Below are 13,489 nucleotides of genomic sequence, written 5' to 3'. Positions count from 1 at the left end.
GTTGATCTCATCACTCTAAAATTTAATTTGATTGGGTTTAATGATGATGCTTAATTGGGATTGAGTTGGAGGAACCTTCTCAATGTTTAACCACCACCATGATAGTTAAATAAAATTTATTTCTTTGTTGTAGGGAAAAATTGGCTTTATGCAAAACCATAAACATAGAGCTTTCCACTAGCCATATATGCATATAGTGATAGCAATTATTCTGTCTATTACTCTATGTGTTACATTGCCAACATATTCCATGTGCTGACCTGTTTCAGGCTGCAACGTTTCATGTTGCAGAGTTTTCAGACGACGAGTAAGGTGCCAACGTTTCATGTCTTTCACTTAGCTATGTCGTTGGATTTGATGGACTCACTTTATCTTCCAAGCCTTCCGCTGTTATCGTTTTTAGATGGTCTTAAGCCATATTATTGTAATAAGTTCTCTTTTCAGACATTCGATAAGTGTGTGATTGAAACTCTGTTATAAATCCTTGAGTATTGTGCGTGTCAGCATTGCCGATCCAGGGATGACACTGATGCACAGAGACTAGACTATTTGAGGTCTGGTCGCTACAAGATGGTATCAGAGCACATGCTGACTGTAGGACACGACCACTAAGCTAAAACCCTAGATCACTACTCTCTTCTCATTTTTGACTCCTCTCCTTTTCTACTCTATAGATGGCGGATGCAAGGACCAAGTTCACACAACCGGATGAAGATACACCTTTTGGACGACACTTGAAGGAAGTTACTGGGTACCTGAACATCGGAATACCAAGCTTCACCGAGACCTACATCGCCACTTTACCAGAGGAGGAGCGTTGGATTATTCAAGTTCAAGTTCCAGGAGGGACGTTCATGCCAGTCACTGAGCCCATAGAGTTTTCCTTTGATGCACCAACCCGGAGTCTAGGAAAGAGCATGGCAGCCCACATCACCATGGGGCGCATTGGAGAAGTTTATCACAAGGATCTCAAGGACACTATCTACCAGATTTGTGGGCGCTGAGATGAGCAATGGGAGATGATCAGCACCAGGAGGGATAGATCCATTGCAGCTTTCATCCAGGAGTTAAACCAGCACATTCGACGCCAGGAGAACCAGATGTGCGCAGGCATGATAGATCTGAAGAAGGCAATGACCAGGATCACAGAGCTGGAGGAAGAACTCAAGTCTACACGCGACGGATATGAGGAGGAAATGACGATACTCGTGGAGAAGAATGACGATCTGACAAGGAAGCTAGGAGTATTCATGGGAGACCCCACGCCAGGAGGAGAAGACGACGATTCCACTTGCCCGGAGAACTACATCATCATCGACGACACCGACTAAGACCCCGACGATAGCGATGATGACTATGTTGATGAAGCTGGAGCAGATATCATGGAGTCTTCCACCGATTAAAACTTCTAGTCGACCACCATATCAGTAGTAGTATTCCCCCATGTATATAGTATAGTTCGAGCACTTATGTAACGATTGTTAGACCGATTGTATACCCTTGTTTGAATTGATTGAAGTGATATGGTTGTATTTGTCTCATGTGCATATGGGTAGTGTTTTCCCTCTAGACCTCATTCTATTCTGTTTTCTCATCTTTTCTAAACCCATTAGATGCCTCCGAGACATGACAATGGATTTGCTTTCCCGCCGGAGCTCACCCAGTTGATCCAGCAGCAGAATACCCTAATGCAGCTACTAGTCCAGAATCAGAACCAGGGGAACAACAACAACAACAACAACAACAACAACAACCCACCACCACTACCACCTGTTGATCACTTAGCCCGTTTCCTAAGGCTGAATCCGCCGGTGTTCTCCAGTAGCACCGAGCCGATTGTTGCAGATGATTGGCTCCGCAAGATTGGAAGGGAGTTGACCACTGCAGGATGCACAAATGCGGAAAGAGTGCGATTTGCCGCACATCAGCTTGATGGACCCGCAGCATCATGGTGGGAGAATTTCACACCCACTTACCCCATCGACACTGTCACATGGGACCAGTTTCAGCAGGCTTTTCGCACTGCCCATGTTTCAGCAGGAGCTATGGCCATGAAGAAGCGCGAGTTCCACAACTTGCGCCAAGGAGGACGCACAGTGGGCCAGTATGTGGATGATTTTAGTAAGTTAGCATGTTATGCCCCAGATGTCATCGCTATGGATGCCGCTAAGTAGGAGAAGTTCTGGAAGGATTGAATGATGAGCTGAGCATGCAGTTGATGGTGGCAACCTTCAACAACTACCAGGAGTTGGTAGATAGAGCTCTCATGATTGAAGGGAAGCAGCAGCAGATTGACAACCGCAAGAGGAAGTATAGACAAGAGAAGTACAATTCAGGAGCTCAGCAGAGGCCCCATTTTAGCGACCAGACCTCAAACAGTCTAGTCTCTGTGCATAGTGTCATCCCTGGATCGGTAATGCTGACACACATAGTACTCAAGGATTTATAACAGAGTTTCAATCACACACTTATTACAAAAGAGAACTTATTACAATAATATGGCTTAAGGCCATTTAAAAACGATAACAGCGGAAGGCTTGGAAGATAAAGTGAGTCCATAAACTCAAACGGCATAGCTGAGTGAAAGACAATGACCTATGGCACCTTACTCATCGTCTGAAAAGTCTGCAACATGAAACGTTGCAGCCCGAAACGGGTCAGCACATGGAATATGCTGGCAATGTAACACATAGAGTAAGGAACAAAATAATTGCTATCACTATATGCGTATATGGCTGGTGGAAAGCTCTGTGTTTATAGTTTTGCATAAAGCCAATTTTTTCCTACAACAAAGAAATAAATTTTATTTAACTATCATGGTGGTGGTTAAACATTAAGAAGGTTCCTTCGACTCAATCCCAATTAAGCATCATCATTAAACCCTATCAAATTAAATTTTAGAGTGATGAGATCAACATGATAATCCAAGAACCAAATACTCAAGATGTCCATAACCTGGGACACGGCTAACCATGATTAGTTTGTACACTCTGCAGAGGTTTGCACACTTTTCCCCACAAGAATCGAATGCATCCATGGTCGGAGATTCGAGACACAGTTTTTCTGAAGCATTAACTCTCTACTCTGGATAGACAGTAGCACCTACAACCCACTACATCTGCTAGTCTACCTCTTCAAGAGCTTCATGCAACTTACTCAACTATGCCAGAGCCCGTGTTGGCTTGTGGCTACACACGGAAGTTTCTAGCATGGATAATCTTATGATCCCTTTGAGCTTGGGTGGCGGACCATAGGATGATCTCACGGGTACTCCGGGATATCCTCGGACAACACTGGATTCTCCAGGTGCTCTGACAACTACTGGGTACTCCACGGTGCCTCAAGCAATCCACCCAGATGTGTATTTAAGTAGCCACCTTAAGTTAACCATTAATTAATAATACTCACATCTGCCATGGATACACTCACCCAAACCACGTCTACGAGCATAGCATAGCAATATAAGCATAACGTAGAAGTAACTCCCAAAGGTTTGATAATAAACAGGGTAATAGGTTCTACCTCATCATCTACTTCCCAAACCCACATGTTAAATCAGATCCTAACCATGCAATGTTTGAGGGTTGATCTAATGCAATAAAACTGGGTAGTAAAGGGGTATGATCAAAGTATTACTTGCCTTGCTGATGATCCACAAAACCTAGAGACTCGTAGTAGCACGCTTCGCACTCCTGGTACTCTATCGCAAACAAACAATAACATAAAATAAGCACTCAAACTAGAAGCATGGGTAAAACTCAAGTAAGAGATCTAACTAGAAAGTTCAGCTGAAAAACTACGGTTTGCAAAAAGAATTAAATCAAACGGAGTAACGAAACTCAAACTGCGAAAGAAATAAGATCTGTTTACTAATCTGGACTAAAGTCAAATTTTACAGTACCAAAATCTTGTTCAAGTTGTTTAAACAGAAAAAGGGCTTCGAGATGAAGATCTAGGCGCTTGAATCTCCCGATTCCGGTAACGAGCGAAAAGATAAACTAAAACGAAGATCAGGGAAGAAATCGCGATAAAAAATAATCGCGGAAAAACCCAGGAAAAAGAAAAACAGAAGAACAGGCTAACGAAAGAACGTTCGCTGACTGCGACTAACGGGTGAACACCGTTTGTTAAAACGAACGTACGGACGAACGTCCGCTGTTTAACTAAACCGAAAAAATAAAACCGATCTATATTACAAAAATAACCTAAAGTTCCGTAAAAAAACTGGACGGTTTTCTAACGAAAACCGGCGGCAGCGGCGACGACTACCTCATCGGCAGCAGGGTCAGCGGCGGCGAGCGGATCCGGCAGCGGGGCGGCGGGACGGAGCGGCGGCAGCGCGGCGACGATGGCGGCTGGCGACGGCGGCGCGACATGGGAGGCGGGGCGGGGTGGGGCGGCTGGCTAGGGTTTGGCGAGGCTGGGCTCTACGACTTATAAGGCCGGCTGAGCCAGGAATCCTAGCCGGACACGGCCCGGTAGGTCGATTCGTTTTTTTATATAATATAATTCCTGCGCGCAGAAAAACAATTAAAAGAAATACTAAATGGACTCCAAAAATCTTGAAATAAATTTTCCCCGTCCTCTAAAAATAAGGCGGACAAGGTGAACATTTTATTTGGGCCTCTAATGCAATTTTGAAAAATGCATATTTTCCTAATTCAAATAAAATAGCAACAAAACTCCGAATAAAATACTTATTTGATTTTAATATCTTCCCTCCAATATTTATTTATTTTGGAGAAGTCATTTTATCTCCTCTCTTTTATTTTCATATTGGAAATATTCGAAGAGAAAAATAATTAAAATCAAATGATCTTGTTTTCAAAATTTGAGAAAACTCAAATATGAAAATAACGAAATCCCCAACTCTCTCCGTGGGTCCTTGAGTTGCGTAGAATTTCTAGGATCCTCCAAAAATGCAATAACATATGATATGCAATGATGATCTAATGTATACCATTCGAAATTGAAAATTTGGGATGTTACAACATAGCATTGCATAATTGAACCAAACAGTTAAGTAAGCACCACAACAAATGAACCAAACGTTAATTGAGCACCACATTGCACAATATAACATACTCCTAATAGAAGATCAGACAGTTAACCAAACCAAGCATGCTTAACAACTTGGAAATATAGCAATTGTATTTGTTTCTCATGTATTCAGTACAGCCAAATTCGATTTACTTCTCACATGGTATACAATAATAGAATGCACCCACAACTATTGAACATCGCATTGCAAAATTGAACCAAACACTTAACTAAACACCAGAACACAAATGAACCAAATGTTAACTGAGCACCACATTGCACAATGTATAACCAAACCAAGCATGCTTGACAACTTGCAAATATAGCAATTGTATTCGTTTCTCATGTATTTTGTAAAGATAAATTCGATTTATTTCTCACATGGAAGACAATACAAAATTGTAGCCTGAAGAATTGAACATCACATTTGCAGAATTGAACCAAATAGTTAACTGAAGATGAAAACTAATTAACCAAACAGTTAATAAGTGAGCACCACATTGCACGACATATAGAACATATACACTAGAGCAACATATTGCATGGTAAAAATTAGATAACACAATTCACTAGAATTTGTTAAGGAAAGGTAGGACCAACACACGCAACTAGTAAACCGAGCATGCTTAACCGGCATAGCTAGCAAATGGCAAGGTGCTCCTCCAACATCTGGGGGTCGGCACGAATGGCAGCCATCACGACCTCATCCGCGCGTGCTGCCGCAATTTGCTTCTCTACTGCCAAATGCTTCTTGAGCTCCTGGCTATACTGCATGCACCATGGCTTAGGGCGGCGCTTATTTGGTGGAGGGGTCGATGATTTGGGTGGAAGGTGTCGTGCCGGCGGTTGGGGCATGTGGGATGTGTAAGGAGGACGACAATGGGGGTCAGTTGTGGATTACCTACCTGGATAGACGAGGCCGAGTAGCGTGAAGGAGGGTCGCCGATGAGGAGGCGGTGCTGCAAGCAAGGAGTGAAGGTTTCAACATGGAAATGAAGGCGAAAACAGGGGAACTGTGGCTTTTGGTAAGGGGGAGAGGCAGGGAGGTAGATATTTCCGCGGAAGCCGAAAATTTGAAATCGCTTCAGCGAAAAAACTGGCGTGCAAAGTGTCATCAGACACGGTCCCTTATTCAGAACTGTGTATGATATGTGAACATCACAAATGATTCAGATAGCTTAACCCGTGTGTGATGAGTTTGAACGTCAAAAGTTTTGGTTCAATTTTCCCTAGTTACAGTGGTCATCCACGTCATTTGCATAATTTGGGTACACAAACGAGACTATAGCACAACCACACTTCTTAATCGAGCAAGTTCAGCAATTAAACAGAGCTAGCTGACCTAAATGTTACGTGGCCATTTGGGTTGCCTTGGCCGCCCGGTCACAGATTGCGGCCGCGATCATGCACCTTGCTAGCACACGCATGGCGGCTGCGTCCGAGCTCTCGCCGGAGTGGGCACCAAAGTTGCCCTCACGACGCGGGTCCACATCCCCATCTTTCACCGGTGACGATTGAACAATGAAATGACATTTAGGGAGCGAGCTAGTGTGCTTGACATGCCGACTATGGACTGTAGCCGATGCACCTTCTCGCGTAAGCCATAGGCGTACCATACACCAACGATGCTCTAGAATATTTTGTACTGCATCTCACACCGTTGGTGATAATAAACTGTGTGGGATCTACTTGATTTTTCATCTTGATTTGAATTACATAATGGGGTCACAGCGGCAATGGGCGGTGTTTGAATTGCTAGACCTTTTATCTGCAGTGAACATGCAACTATATGTGTGTCATAAATTTTTTGGAATTATTCAGGGTTCGTTTGGAAATTTTATACATTAAATTGGTTTTCTAGCCATTTCAGGTGCACAATTCAAAACTAAAGCACATGTACATGCTCCGGTGCACCAACATGGGTTGTAAAATCATATATGTGTCCATGGGGTTATGCTTATGTCCCATGCAAGAAATGGAGATGAATTTTGAACACCACGACACCGTGGCTCTCCAGCAAATGTTGAGGACTTGCTTTTGTAATTCTAGTAAATCCAAAACTCGTCTGAAATTCATGAAACTTGGCATGCTATCATGGAGCGGCATCAACATGCCATGGTAATTTTTTTGTCCCATTCGGGGTAGGTTTCGGTATATGCTTCTCACAAACCAGAGCTTCTCACAACAAGCATGATGGTTTCGGTAGGGAACGTCCCACCTTTGGGGACGAAGCGATATACATTGCCTCTTAGTGCTTTCAATTTTTCTCGTGTCAACATAGAACAACAGGAGTGTTGTGTCTACTTTTGGGATTTTTCAGGGTTCGTTTGGACATTTTTATGCATTAATTGAGTTTTCAATGCATTTATGTGCATAATTCAAATTTGAACTACATGCACATACTCTAATGAATATAAATTGGTTGAAAATTCAAATATGTGTCCTTGGTTGCATGCTTAGGTCCCATGCAAGAAATGGGAAGGAATGTCAAACACCCTGCCACCGTCACTCGACCGCAAACATTGAGATACCTGGTTTTTAAATTCTAGTAAATCCAAAGCTCATCTAAAATTCATGAAACTTGGTATGCTATCATGGAGCGGCATCAACATGCCGTGGTAAATTTTTTGTCCCATTTGGGGCAGGTTTGGGTATATTCTTCTCACAAACCAGAGCTTCTCACAACAAGCCTGATGATTTTGGTAGGGAACGTCCCACCTTTGGGGACGAAACGATATCCATTGCCTCTTATTGCTTTCAAAAAATTTCTCGTGTCAACATAGAACAATAGGAGTGTTGTGTCAATGTTTGGGATTTTTCGGGGTTAGTTTGGACATTTCTATGCATTAATTGAGTTTTCAATGCATTTATGTGCATAATTCAAATTTGAACTACATGCACATGCTCTAATGCATATAAATTGGTTGAAAATTCAAATCCGTGTCCTTGGTTGCATGCTTAGGTCCCATGTAAGAAATGGGAACGAATGTCAAACACCCTGCCACCGTCACTCGGCCGCAAACATTGAGATACCTGGTTTTTAAATTCTAGTAAATCCAAAACTCGTCTGAAATTCATGAAACTTGGCATGCTATCATGGAGCGGCATCAACTTGCCATGGTAAATTTTTTGTCCCTTTTGGGGCAGGTTTGGGTATATGCTTCTCACAAACCAGCGCTTCTCACAACAAGCATGGTGGTTTCGGTAGGGAACGTCCACCTTTGGGGATGAAATGATATCCGCTGCCTCTTGTTGTTTTCAAAAAATTTCTAGTGTCAACATGAAGGAAATGTGCCCTAGAGGCAATAATAGAGTTATTATTTATATTTCCTTATATCATGATAAATGTTTATTATTCATGCTAGAATTGTATTAACCGGAAACTTGATACATGTGTGAATACATAGACAAAACACATTGTCCCTAGTAAGCCTCTACTAGACTAGCTCGTTAATCAAAGATGGTTAGTTTCCTAACCATAGACATGTGTTGTCATTTGATGAACGAGATCACATCATTAGGAGAATGATGTGATGGACAAGACCCATCAGTTAGCTTAGCGTATGATCGTTAAGTTCTATTGCTATTGCTTTCATCATGACTTATACTTGTTCCTTTGACTATGAGATTATGAAACTCCCGGATACCGGAGGAATACCTTGTGTGCCATCAAACGTCACAACGTAAAATGGGTGATTATAAAGATGCTCTACAAGTATCTCCAAAGGTGTTTTGTTGGGTTGGCATGGATCAAGATTAGGATTTGTCACTCCGAGTATCGAAGAGGTATCTCTGGGCCCTCTCAGTAATGCACATCATAATAAGCATTGCAAGCAATGTGACTAATGACTTAGTTTCAGGATGATGCATTACGGAACGAGTAAAGAGACTTGCCGGTAACGAGATTGAACTAGGTATGAGGATACTGACGATCGAATCTTGGGCAAGCAACATACAGATGACATAGGGAATAATGTATGTTGTAATTACGGTTTGACCAATAAAGATATTCGTAGAATATGTGGGATCCAATATGAGCATCCAGGTTCCGCTTTTGGTTATTGATTGGAGAGGTGTCTCGTTCATGTCTACATAGTTCTCGAACCCGTAGGGTCTGCACGCTTAACGTTCGATGATGATTTGTATTGTGAGTTATATGTTTTGGTGACCAAAGATTGTTCAGAGTCCCGGATGAGATCACGGACATGACGAGGAGTCTCGAAATGGTTGAGAGGTAAAGACTGATATATTGGACGATGGTATTCGGACATCGGAATGGTTCCAGAATGTTTTGGATATTTTTCGGAGTACCGGGAGGTTACCGGAACTCCCTGGGAAAGTAATGGGCCTACATGGGCCATAGGGGAGAGAGAGGGAAGCCTGCAAGGGGTGCCCCCCATGGGTTGTCCGAATTGGACAAGGGGAAGCCCCCCCCTTTCCTCTCCCTCTGCTTCCCTTTCCCCCTCCGAAAGAAAGGAAGGGGGGCAACTAGGACTAGGAGTCCTAGTCGCCCCCCACTTGGCGGCCCCCCTAGGCCGGCCTCCTCCCATCTCCTCCTTTATATACGGGGGAAGGGGCACCCCAAAGCACATCAATTGTTCTCTTAGCCGTGTGCAGTGCCCCCCTCCACAGTTTACTCTTCCGGTCATAGCATCGAAGTGCTTAGGCGAAACCCTGCACGGATCACATCACCATCACCGTCACCACGCCGTCATGCTGACGAAACTCTCCCTCGACCCTCTGCTGGATCAAGAGTTAGGGGGGACGTCATTGAGCTGAACGTGTGCTGAACTCGGAGGTGCCACACGTTTGGTAATTGATCACTTGGATTGCAAAGACGTTCGACTACATCAACCGCATTAAACTAACGCTTCCTCTTTCAGTCTGTGAGGGTACATGGACACACTCTCTCCCTCTCGTTGCTATGCATCTCCTAGATAGATCTTGCGTGATCATAGGATTTTATTGAAATTGCATGCTATGTTCCCCAACAGTGGCATCCGAGCCAGGTCTATGCGTAGATGATATGCACGAGTATATGGGCGATGAGAGTCATACTTCTTACCACCAACGTCTTATTTTGATTCAGCGGTATTGTTGGATGAAGTGGCCCGGACCAACCTTACATGACCATGTTCATGAGACCGGTTCCACCGACAGAGATGCAACTAGTTTTGCATAAAGGTGGCTGGCGGGTCTCTGTTTCTCCAACTTTAGTTAAATCGAATTTGACTACAGCCGATCCTTGTTGAAGGTTAAAACAGCAAACTTGACGAAACATTGTTGTGGTTTTGATGCATTGGGAAGAACGGTTCTTACTAGAAGACCGTAGTCGCCACATAAAACTTGCAACAACAAAGTAGAGGACGTCTAACTTGTTTTTGCAGGGCATGTTGTGATGTGATATGGTCAAGACATGATGTGATATACGTTGTTGTATGAGATGATCATGTTTTGTAAAAGTTATCGGCAACTGGCAGGAGCCTTATGGTTGTTGCTTTATTGTATGAGATGCACATGCCATGTAATTGCTTTACTTTATCACTATGCGTTAGCGATAGTTGTAGAAGCAATAGTTGGCGAGATGACCATGACGCTACCATGGAGATCAAGGTGTCAAGCCGGTGACGATGGAGATCATGATGGTGCTCTGGAGATGGAGATCAAAAGCACAAGATGATGATGGCCATATCATGTCACATATTTTGATTGCATGTGATGTTTATCTATCATGCATCTTATTTTGCTTAGTACAACGGTAGCATTATAAGATGATCCCTTACTAAACTTTCAAGGTATAAGTGTTCTCCCTGAGTATGCACTGTTGCGACAGTTCGTCGTGCCGAGACACCACATGATGATCAAGTGTGATAAGGTCTACGTTCACATACAACGGGTGCAAAACAGCTTTGCACGTGTGGAATACTCGTGTTAAACTTGACGAGCCTAGCATGTACAAACATGGCCTCGGAACACTGGAGACCGAAAGGTCGAGCGTGAATCATATAGAAGATATGATCAATATAGAGACGTTCACCATTGAAAACTACTTCATCTCATGTGATGATCGGACATGGTTTAGTTGATTTGGATCACGTGATCATTTAGATGACTCGAGGGATGTCTATCTAAGTGGGAGTTCTTAAGTAATATGATTAATTGAACTTTAATTTATCATGAACTTAGTCCTGATAGTATTTGCAAATTATGTCGTAGATCAATAGCTCGCGATGTAGCTCCCCATTTATTTTTTTTATGTTCCTAGAGAAAAATAAGTTGAAAGATGTTAGTAGCAATGATGCGGACTGGGTTCATGATCTGAGGGTTATCATCATTGATGCACAGAACAATTATGTCCTTGATGCACCGCTAGGTGACACACCGATTGCAGGAGCAGATGCAGACGTTATGAACGTTTGGCAAGCTCGATATGATGACTACTTGATAGTTTAGTGCACCATGCTTTATGGCTTAGAATTGGGGCTTCAAAGACGTTTTGAATGCCACGGAGAATATGAGATGTTCCAAGAGTTGAAATTGGTATTTCAGACTCATGCCCATGTCGAGAGGTATGAGACCTCTGACAAGTACTTTGCCTACAAGATGGAGGAGAATAGCTCAACCAGCGAGCATGTATTCGGAATGCCTGAGTACTACAATCGCTTAAATCAAGTGGGAGTTAATCTTCCAGATAAGATAGTGATTGACAGAGTTCTCTAGTCACTATCACCAAGCTACTAGAACTTAGTGATGAACTATAAAATGCAAGGGATGACGACAACGATTCTCGAGCTCTTCGCGATGCTGAAATCAGTGAAGGTAGAAATCAAGAAAGAGCATCAAGTGTTGATGGTTAACAAGACCACTAGTTTCATGTAAAAGGGCAAGGGAAAGAAAGGGAACTTCAAGAAGAATGGCAGGCAAGTTTCCACTCCCGGGAAGAAGCCCAAAGCTATACCTAAGCCTGAAACTGAGTGCTTCTACTGCAAAGCGAATGGTCACTAGAAGCGGAACTACCCCAAATACTTGGTGGATAAGGAGGATGGCAAAGTGAACGAAGGTATATTTGATATACAGATTATTGATGTGTACCTTACTAGTGTTCATAGTATCCCCTGGGTATTTGATACCGATTCAGTTGCTAAGATTAGTAACACAAAAGAGGAGTTGCAGAATGAACATAGACTAGTTAAGGGTGAGGTGACGATGTGTGTTGGAAGTAATTCCAAGGTTGATACGATCACCATCACACACTCCCTCTACCTTCAGGATTAGTGTTGAACCTAAAATAAATGTTATTTGGTGTTTGCATTGAGCATGAATATGATTGTATCATGTTCATAGCAATACAGTTATTCATTTAAGTCAGAGAATAACTGTTGTCCTGTTTACATGAATAAAACCTTCTATGGTCATACACCCAGAATGGTTTATTGAATCTCGATCGTAGTGATACACATATTCATAATATTGATGCCAAAAGATGCAAAGTTGATAATGATAGTGCTACATACTTGTGGCACTGCCGTTTAGGTCATATTGGTGTAAAGCACATGAAGAAACTCCATGCAGATGGACTTTTGGAATCACTTGATTATGAATCGTTTGATGCTTGCGCACCATGCCTCATGGGCAAGATGACTAAAACTCCGTTCTCCGGAACAATGGAGCGGGCTACTGACTTATTGGAAATAATACATACCGATGTGTGCGATCCAATGAGTGTTGAGGCTCGCGGCAGGTATCATTATTTTCTGACCTTCACAGATGATTTGAGCAGATATGGGTATATCTACTTAATGAAACACAAGTCTGAAACATTTGAAAAGTTCAAAGAATTTCAGAGTGAAGTGGAGAATCATTGTAACAAGAAAAGAAAGTTTCTACGATCTAATCGCGGAGGCGAATATTTGAGTTACGAGTTTGGCCTTCATTTAAAACAATGTGGAATAGTTTCATAAGTCACACCACCTGGAACACCACGGTGAAATGATGTGTCTGAACGTTGTAACCATACTTTATTAGGTACGGTGCGATCTATGATGTCTCTTACCGATTTACCACTATCGTTTTGGGGTTATGCATTAGAGACAACTGCATTCACTTTAAATAGGGCACCGTCTAAATCCGTTGAGATGACACCGTATGAACTGTAGTTTGGCAAGAAACCTAAGTTGTCGCTTCTTAAAGTTTGGGGTTGCGATGCTTATGGAAAAAGCTTCAGCCTGATAATCTCGAACCCAAATCGGAGAAGTGCGTCTTCATAGGATACTCGAAAGAAACTATTGGGTACACCTTCTATCACATATCCGAAGGCAAGATCTTTTTGGCTAAGAATGGAGCCTTTCTAGAGAAGGAGTTTCTCTCGAAAGAAGTGAGTGGGAGGAAAGTAGAACTTGATGAGGTAATTGTACCTTCTCTCGAATTGGAAAGTAGCACATCAGTGAAA

This window comes from Triticum aestivum, chromosome 1B (genome assembly GCF_018294505.1).
Source record: "Triticum aestivum cultivar Chinese Spring chromosome 1B, IWGSC CS RefSeq v2.1, whole genome shotgun sequence".
NCBI classification, from domain to species: Eukaryota; Viridiplantae; Streptophyta; class Magnoliopsida; order Poales; family Poaceae; genus Triticum; species Triticum aestivum.
The sequence above is the reverse complement of the archived record's forward strand: the minus strand, read 5'-3'. Positions refer to the sequence as shown.